Source organism: Grammomys surdaster, unplaced genomic scaffold, assembly GCF_004785775.1.
Source record: "Grammomys surdaster isolate TR1022 unplaced genomic scaffold, NIH_TR_1.0 216, whole genome shotgun sequence".
NCBI lineage: Eukaryota > Metazoa > Chordata > Mammalia > Rodentia > Muridae > Grammomys > Grammomys surdaster.
This window is the reverse complement of record NW_021604661.1, coordinates 98,455-108,851: the sequence shown is the minus strand read 5'-3', so window position 1 is coordinate 108,851 and position 10,397 is coordinate 98,455. Positions and strand designations below refer to the sequence as shown.

The window sequence follows — 10,397 nt, the reverse complement described above, 5'->3', positions numbered from 1 at the left end:
ACACACACACACACACACACACACACACACACACACACACACACACACCACACACTACATCTAAAATAAATATTTTAAAGCACTTGGAAGTACAAATTAAGGAACCAAGATATTTTACGATTAGACTATTCTTATACTGAGCTCAGTCAGTTAATGACAGGGTTGCAAACTTAACAAGAAAAGCTAAGCTAAATCTTACCTACTAGTATTCTGCAGGGAAATTGTCCACAATGTATTTGGGATGGATGAGGTAAAGAGACTAGGCAGAGGGAGTTTTAATTATTGCTATTAGGAGACACACATTAGGTCAGAGGTGGCAGTAGCTTAAAACTAAACTGTTGAACTGAAAGGAGTTCACTATATACTGATTTATGGATATTGTCCATATATGCTTAGTCTACAGTACTAATCAGAGCCCTTGAAGAGAAATGCAATTAGTAAAAAACTAAACTAAGGTTAATATATGCAAATTTATGCAAGAATATTTTGAAATATGGAAATTTCATACATAGGTCTATGAATTGATGCTACTAGTTTTTGTTTTGTTTAGAGACAGGGTCCCATTATGTAGCTTTGACTGGCCTGGAGCTCCATATGTAGACTAGACTGGATGCTACTGTTGGGATGACAAGCTGGCTTTGGTAATACCAGCGGCACTTGTAAAACTTTTTAAGTCTAATTTCTATAATACACAATGAACTAACTAACTAAATGATGACTTTAACTAAGTGCAAAACTGTTTCCATGTATCTTTTAGTTTTTTTTGAAGAATTGAAATCATACATATGTTTTTCTGTTTTAAAATTTAAGTGTGTAGGAATTTTATAAAAAAAATATCATAAGTGGTGGTAAGATGGCTCAGAAGGTAAAGGCGTTTTCTGTCAAGCCTGAAGACCTGACTTTGATTCCTGGGACCCACATGGTTGAGAGAATGTACTCCTGCAAGTTGTCCTGTGACTTCCACATGTGCTTACTGGCGTGTGTGAACCACCCCTGCCCCTGCCAAATACAAAATAAATAAATGTTAACTTTTAAAAGTATTATAAGCTAAAAGCATTCAATTACTTCTTTGTGTCTATTTCTTTTGCAGATTTAATATTCAATGGGCTTCAACATATCCCTTTTTGAACATATGGGAATAGAATTACATAAAAACCAATAGCCATCATTTTTCTTTTGTGAACCACAGTGTTATGTAGCCTAGCTTGTTCTTGAATACTCTGTGTAAATGTGGATAACCTTGAATTTCTGAACCTCCTGTCTCCACTTCCCCAGTGCTGGGGTTATAGGCTTGTACTACTATACCTGGCTTATGGGCTGCTGGGGACTGAACTCAGGACTTCATGCATGCTAGGTAAGCACTATGCCAGCTAAGCTACATGCCCAGCACTGCATTTGCAGGCACTTAAAAATCAAAGAAGGCAGCACTGACATGGCTTATAGATTCCAAGTAAACTCCAAGTTAGGAAAATGGAGGTTAAGTATGGCTCTGGAGTGATGTCTACTTGGTGTTGCATTATAAATAATAGAATATATATAGAGAGAGCCAAGTCTATGTCTACTTAGAAGAAATGTTTCATCATAATTTTGAGACACTTCCAATGATAAGTATGTTAGATTCAATATTCATGAGCACTTATTACAAGAATTTTATGTGTATGTGTATGGTGTGGGGGGCATACATGTGTGGAGACTAGAGGACTATCTTATTTGTCAGTCCTTGCTTTCTACTTCAAGACAGTGTCTTTATTGTTTGTCATTGTCTATGCCATGCTAGCTGGCCCCAAAACTTCTGTGGCATTCTCCTGTGTCCACTTCCCATCTCGTGTAGGTACGTCATTAGATATGCACACTGCTGCCGCTGGCTTCAAGAAGGCTCTGGGTATATGAATTTGGGTCTTCATGCTTCGTCCTTCCTTCCTTTCTTTTTTTTCCTTTCTTTTTTTTGAAATAGGCTTTGCTGACCTTCAGAATAATATAGCTGTGTTTTGTACATTCAAGTGAATTATGAAGGAAATTAGGGCAAAATGTGCCTGAGCCACCTCCTTGGTTACCTTATCCATGGCTCCCAAGATTAAGTGGCAAGCCATGTAGAAGTTTATATGTACCCAAACTATACACTATTACTAGATCCTATTTTGTTGCTGTTGTTTGTAGTTTTCACCAAGAAATACAATTACCAAATTGATTTACTGAATCCAGATAAAAATGAGCAAAAGAAAAAAAAAAGAATGGAACGATAATATAAGAAGCCATGGTAGTTATGACCAAAGGCTCACAAAAAGTGGCCACTGATGACCACTATGGATTCCCATCATGCCTTTAATCCTAGCACTCAGGAGGGTGAGGCAGGTGGATCTCTATGGTTTCGAGGCCAGCCTGGTCTATGTAGCTAGCTCCAGGTTGGCCAAAACTAAATAGTGAGACCTGTCTCCAAAAAAAAAAAAAAAAAAAAGATTATGCTCTGACCCAGACGTGCTGTATGCCTGTAAATATATTTGTGAGAAAGAAGCAAGTTTTTATTTAGTTTTGTTTGCTTTTTTGAGACAGGGTCTCACCATGTGACTCTGGCTATACTGGAACTTACTATGTAAACCAGGCAGAGCTCAAATTCAGAGGTCCACCTGCTTCTGTCTCCAAAGCACTGGGATTAAAGATGTACTCCACCACGTCTTGCTAGGAAGCAAGTTTGAAGCCAGCCTGGATAACACAGTGAGCTCTAGGTCAGCAAGACCCTGTTTCACAAAAAGAAAGAGAGAAAGGAAGGGGGGAGGGGAAGGGAAGATGTTATGCATTGAGAGGAGCAATCTAGTGTGTCATGAAATAATCTGCAAAAAGACTTTATTTGAAAGCTGTATACAAAGTCAATACTTAATAAATCCCCTAAAACTTTGCAGTTTTTCCTTATAAATGTATAATATGAGGAAAATGTTAGAAATTTATTTTTATCAAACTCCTGTACCTCTAAATAGTCTTTAGTTTACTCTAGTGTGCCAGATAGATTTTACTTTCTCTGGATGTTGAGTTGTGTGAATGCCCTAAAACACTCACATCTAGTCACATTGCATGTAAACACTAACACACACACACACACACACACACACACACACACACACACACACAGAGAGAGAGAGAGGGGAGGAATAGTATATGGGCACATGGACATTCAAATCTGTACTCACATTCAGAGTTAAACCAGCTGATAAATACAACTAGCTTCCCCCCCCCCCTTTCTCTCTCTCTCTCTCTGTGTGTGTCTTCTACACAAAGAAAATGTGAATGTGTTTTGGTATCCATTCAATAGCAAATCACTCAAGGATATACAACATACAGACATAACATACAAAGACACATTCACCATTCAAAGGACACTTGGAAATGTGCATACATACAAACATAACTGCACGGACCTACACATTTAGACACATTCCTGTTTGTGCAGGCATAAGAATTGACATTTAGACAGAGCTCAAATCTTGTTCATGTCCTACAGACCCAGACCTTCCGTGCTTCACACTGGCTCTTACACTAAAACATTGGAGCTACTACATTTAATTTTTATTGTAAAGAATATTTATTTATGTGTGTTCTTATGTATTCCATGTACACGTTCAGAAGTCAAAGAACAACCTTTGGTGTTCTCTCTGTTTACAATGTGGCTCCCAGTTACTGAACTCAGGTTGTCTGCCTTAATGGCAGGCAGGCAACTTTGCCCACTGAGCCATCTCACTGGCCCCAAACCTACTATTTTATAAAAAGCCACTCTCACAAATCTGCCCTGGTACACAGTCATTTAAACATAGCATCTGTATACTTGGAGGCATATTGCTCAGGCTCACAGCTGCACAGACAGGCAATCAAGCAGATGAAACAATCCAGACTCATGCATCCCAAACCCACATAACCACCGAGGCTTAGAAACATATAAACACAAATCTTCAGATGCACACACATTGATTCACACTTTCCACCCTCATTGAACAAGACAGATGCACACATTCTAATACATGCCCACATGTATTAGACACAAACCCACACCACACAAATGCTTCCAACTGCATTCATCACATATACAGGAACATCAGCCTTTTGAAATTTACAGGAAGAAAAGAGACTCACATGCACACATGTAGATACTGACAATTGTAAACCTAGTTCCGTAGTCAAATAAAAATACACCGGCATGTGTGTACACAGAATCATGTTCATATATGTATATACCCATATTCTCACAGATGCTACATTATCACACATATGGGAGTGTGTACTCACGTACCTAGAGAAGTGTATACTAGCAAATATACGCAAAAAGCTCAATGTCCTTCCATTTACCCTTGAGCACATTCTTTCTCACACATCTTTGTTTCTATATGAACACTGAGATTCATTACAACTATTAACCAATTTTCATGTACAAAGACGCTCTTACATAAAAAGAAGCTAAGCCCATTTTCTTGGACATACACATAGTACATATAATGAGTCAAATATGCACGTTAAAACCTCCTTTGCAGTTGTAGATGAATGCACACTGTTAGCTTTTAGGACAGGGATAATTGTAACAGGTATACACAGATGATAAAAACAGGTAATATACTGTTGTTACCTGTAATAAGTAATTCCTCATGAGAGGGCTCATTATGTGCTAGGCACTGTTCCAAGCACTCTCAGTGTATTAACTCATCCTATCCTAACGTTGCAAGATAGATAGGTTTATTTCCTCCATTTTACAGACAAGAGACTGGGGCTTTGTTGAGGTTATGTGATTTACGCAAACCACACAGCTAATAAACAGTAAACCCAAAGGCTGTCTCTAGAGAACTTGCAGATTCAATTTATTCACATTTAGAAATAAATTCACCTCAAAAATAAATTCTAAATTCACATTTAGAAATTATATATATATATAATTTCTAGCATGTGCATATACAAGCCAGTGTTCCCATTTAGTAATGCACCTAGGTACAAATGATCATTCATACCAAGTTATGGACAAGTTCACATTACAGACATTTTAGCAGAGATATATATGCCCAAGAAAATATATACATACGTGGTCACAATCACAAATTTTACTCATAAATGACCACTATTGAATACACAAAATATCTAGATACAGCACCTATAAAATAGCTACATAAATCCACGTTAGATATCTTCCCAAATGAAATACATAGAACCACACACTATCCAGATATACCTGCACACATGCTAGATTCAGTCATCTCACACAAACATACATTTTCCCCTCACATGCACCGCTTAGATTCTCTCTTCCCTATCCATCCAGAGAACTGAATATGTCCTAGTTAGATATACCCATATTCTCACAAGCCCCAAACCCAGATATATACACATTCATCCTCCTCACACACACTACTCAGATACATCTACTTTCACACATATACCCAACACCAATACGCCCACACTTTCATATACATCCCATTTACATAATCCATTCTCATATATATGCACATCAAATATGCTTACACTTACAGTCACTCTATCCAATTAAAGTCACACTTATACAATCTCCAACTCAGCATGCCCACACTCTTACATACAGAATTTAGATACACTTAAACTTACCCTCACCCCAACTTGAAGCACTCATACCTGTCTTAGGTGTACCTATAATCTCTTTCAAATGCATACTACCAAAACACAACCAAAGTGATACATGTACCCTCTAAAAACACTGCACTAACACACACCACCTAGATATATTCACAGTTTCCAAAGCCAAATACATACACTCAGAGACACACACATTCACATATCACCCAAATTCTAACCTAACATGATTCAGAGAACTATGTGCATTAATACTTTCTGTTTGTTTCTTTGTCTTGTCTCTGTCTGTCTGTCTGTCTGTCTGTCTCTCTCTCTTTCATACACACACACTTTGCCACCTAAGTATATCCATGCTTTGACCTGCTTACTATTCAAACACACCTACATTCAAATCCATTCTATTCCAAATGCGCCCACACATGGTCTCACACACAAGCCCGAATGTACCCATACACTTTCTCTGATATAACATCAGGATACATCCACATCTCATAAACATGTATAATTCCAATACATACACTCTCATGGTCACCAAGTCTACTGATGTAAACTGGATGGTGTGTATGCAGAATGTTTTTAAGGCACATTTGTGTGGGAAGTACTGTGCAGAGTGTGGGTTGGGTATATCCATATGGTGTGGAGGAGAAGAAGGCATGGGTGTATTTGGGTAGTGAGTTTGTGTAGAGGCATACACAGATTGTTTGTGTGACAGTTGAAAATATTTGGGTGGGATGTATGTATATCTTTGTGTTTAAAAGAATCCTTCCCTTGCTAATACACACAACTATCTCACATGCACACACTACCCAGAAATACATATAATCTCTTACATATATACACTCCACATATTCACACCCCGCCCATATCTAGTACTTTTTAAAGATATACTTTCACTTATGCATATTTATTGACATCTACATTTCTGCGTGGTGGCGTTATTTGGGTGTTCTATGTGAAATGTCCAGATGCACATTTGTACTTTCTCATCTTAGCTGTCGCTTTCTCTCCTTTACACACACACACACACACACACACACACACACACACACACACTCCAACCAAAGCTTTTACTAACCCTAGGCACTATTATGATGCTGTCCTGCCCTGTGCCTTTGCCAGTGGTGAGAAAGGAAGGGAGATTTTTGTTTCAAAGTTTTATCACAGCCCCCTGTGGTCATTGGTGAGCATGCGGAAGAGACTACAGTGCAGTGTGGGTGCATGCATACGGTGTAGACGACATGAAAGCTGGGTGTATTTGGGTAGGAAGTTTGTGTAGAGGTCAGTCTGTACAAGACCAAGGCCAAATCTCATATCAGACAGGCAGATGTACAAATACCTTTATTTATCCACACACAGGCACATTTCTATTAGACTTAGCCACATTTACTCTTTAAAATAGGCTATATTCACATGATATACTCATAAATGACATGCATTCACTCACAAACACAAGTGGGGACACAGGTATGTAAAAGTATTTTTACATATCTACAGAGATATGTAAAAATATATGTATCATATCTAAAGAGATGATAAAGAAACATGGGTGGGTACAGAAGAGGGATCTCCCAAGTTGTGTATACATATACCCTCAAACATAACCACTGAAGTATATTCACACATACATACACACACATACACACACATACATACACGCACACATACATACATATCTGTATAGATGTGCTCACACATATCCATACCTAAATATACAAATGCTTGTAAATGAGATGAGGTATACATATGCAGATATTCTAACATAAAGACTTGAATATACAACTGGTCATGTACACACATAGCATAGTCACATGCTTATAGACTTGTACATATAATAACTCATTCTTATAGGTATACAATTAAATATAAAAACACAGATATTCACAAAGCACACTATCACAGTCAAGTATATATACTGTTACATCCACACACCCATTCTGAGAAGCCACATAAATTAGAGTAACTTAAATGTATATTGGAATACAACATAAGGGCATATTTCAACACATGCACATATAGAAGTACACTCATGTATTCTTGCACGCACACTTGTTCTGCATAAGAAAATTTGATCCACGTATCACATACATACATGCAAAGACATCCATAAATGGAAACACATACACATAAATGTACTTGTGGACTAAGAGTAGCACGCACATAAATTTATATACATTATTCTATAATACATGCTTTAGATCAAACAAAGATAAAAACATACAAATGCAAATAAAACTGTGAAAACTGGTACTTCACACATTTGTGTATTCAGACGGGCATACACACAGGCTTATTCAAAAATATACCCTTAACTGTGTTTGACAACACATGCCTATGTACAGATGTGTTCACTTGAACATATGCACAGTCAGGTACTAACAAATACTAGCATATATATATATATATATGCACAGTCACTCAAGACATAGTCAAATACACAGTCACACTAAAAATTTCAAATAAGACACATACTGAGACACATGCACCCAAGTGTCCTGCAACACTCATGCATACCATAATCAGATATGCACTTACACCAAACTAGACATCATACAGATATATCCATTCACCTATGCACACAGCCTTGTGGATGAATACACACTGCTATAAACACCACAGTCTATGCACACATAAAATATTTTTCATTCATATACTCTTCTCTTATTGCAGTGTGTCTATTTATACTTACATTTCTTTAAATAGATATGAACACATAGGCTTATTTAGAGACAGTGGCCACTCAAGCATGCACATGCAGGCATAGACATAATGAAAATTGCTAAAGAATCTATACAGACTTTTACACATAGGCCTGGTCACACAAATATATGCAAGACACACCTACAACACATATAAGCATGTTCACACACACATACTTTCCTATATGCATGGGACACATATATCTATTTTTGTACTCACACAAATCATTTGGATGAATGCACACTGAAAGTCACACGTGGAAAAAAACAGGAATATATACAATCAGATCCAGCTAGGCATTCATTTAATTGGACATGTAACACACACACACACACACACACACACACACACACACACACACACATTCAATAGGCCTAATACAAGCTCAGAGAAACATGCCAATACTTGGGTCAGAATCAAACATGACCATTTGCTCACCCAGATAGACATGCAAAACCATGCCCTCCAGTACAAACTCAAACCTATTCAGACACCCACAGAATCCCATATGCTGTCATATAGCCTGTTGACACACACATAAACTCATATACACCTACAGCGCAGTGATGAGACATGTACACACAGGGTAGACATGCAGTCATTTGTGCGCACATATATATATATATATATATATATATATATGTTTAGTTAGTTTCAGGTCGAGATGCCCCTGGGCAACAGGCTAGTTCCTCTCCTTCCACAACAAATGCTTCTTCAGGAAAGTATTCTCATAGCTAAAGGTCCCTGCCCTCCCTGTCCCTCTGTTTCCAATCTCTCCCCTCCTTTGGCTCCTCTGCTGACTCCCAACCCCTTGGTATTCTCCCACGTCCCCATACCTAGAAACCAGTTAGGAAACCCTATTCTTCCACCCCAGGGTATAGATGAGCAATCTCTGCTACAGGTCTGGCCACTGCATGGACCACACCCCAGCTCGCTCAAAGCCCTATAATCTCAAAAGCCTCAGCTCTGTCTCCAGTCCCTGCCAACCACTGACCATAAGCCAAACTCTAGCTAATTTCCCCTCAACAGAGGGACACATACCAGGGCCAGGAATTCTGCAGGCTGCAAGCCAGGCCTCTGCTGCCTCTCAGTCTGGGCTGTGTGTGTGTGTGTGTGTGTGTGTGTGTGTGTGTATGTTTCTGTGTACACAAATAAGGGGAAGTGCATGGAAAGAATCCCGAGTAGGGTAGGGATGACTGCCCACAACTATCTATCATTCTTTACAAATGAGAAGTATTAGCATAAAGCTCTTCTGCTTCCCTCTACTTGCCACCTTCCATCTTCCCACCTGCTGGCTTCCTTAGATCTCTGCTGAGACCCTGGAGAAAAGGTGCTAATCCTTCCCCTAATCAATAGCAATACTAATCATGAACAGCCAGCAATAATATTGACCCTGGCACTGCTCAGCACCATCCTATAAACACATTTAATTGTTTGCATGCACCAATTTATTTAATCCCTGCAGACATCCATGAAGAAAAGGTTACCAGTCTCTTTGACAAATGGAAAAAAAAAATCAAAGTTCAACAAGTGACATGCCTCCACTAAAGTTGCGAGCTAGTAGTTAGGAGCCGTGTCCCTAGTAGAATCCATGTTCTCCATATACCAGGTTTTCCTGCACCTCCAGATACAGGGACCTCTGGCTACTGTGTCATAGATCTGGAGGTCCCAAACACAATATGGGTATCTGAAACAGAAACAGAGAGCCATGTGATAGAAGCCAGGGCCCACAGTGTGGGGACCACTATGTTATTCCTGTCCCCTGTACATTGTCATGGGAATTGGTTCAAGCGCTCTCACAGCCCAGGGCCTGAATGTGCTCCCTACCCCTCACCTTACCTTCCTCTATTCCTATAGCAGCTTCCTCCCACTAGCTGGGACACATCTTCCAGGGTGAGTGAGCAAAAGTATGTTACCTGTAGATAGAGACTGGGAAAAGAATAAAGGATGTAATGAGGGGTGGTCTGCATGAGGAGCAGCTTCCTCCTCAGATCTACCCACCTGCTTGGTGCCTAGGTTCTCTGTCTCTCTTACAGACACACAGACACATAGACACACACAGAGGGTGGAGAGAGAGAGAGAGAGAGAGAGAGAGAGAGAGAGAGAGAGAGAGAGAGAGAGAGAGA

At 39.1% G+C, this 10,397-nt stretch overlaps 1 long non-coding RNA gene across 1 annotated transcript in view; it reads right to left on the bottom strand.

Annotated features, from left to right (window-relative positions):
- Window positions 1-9,178: 9,178 nt before the first annotated feature.
- LOC114625396 overlaps window positions 9,179-10,397 on the bottom strand; it is a 2,482-nt gene continuing 1,263 nt past the window's right edge. Inside the window, exons 2-3 of the long non-coding RNA XR_003712072.1 lie at window positions 10,111-10,200; window positions 9,179-9,958 (exon numbers count right to left, since the gene is read on the bottom strand). This is a non-coding gene — a long non-coding RNA (uncharacterized LOC114625396). The remainder of the gene's footprint in view (window positions 9,959-10,110; window positions 10,201-10,397) is intronic.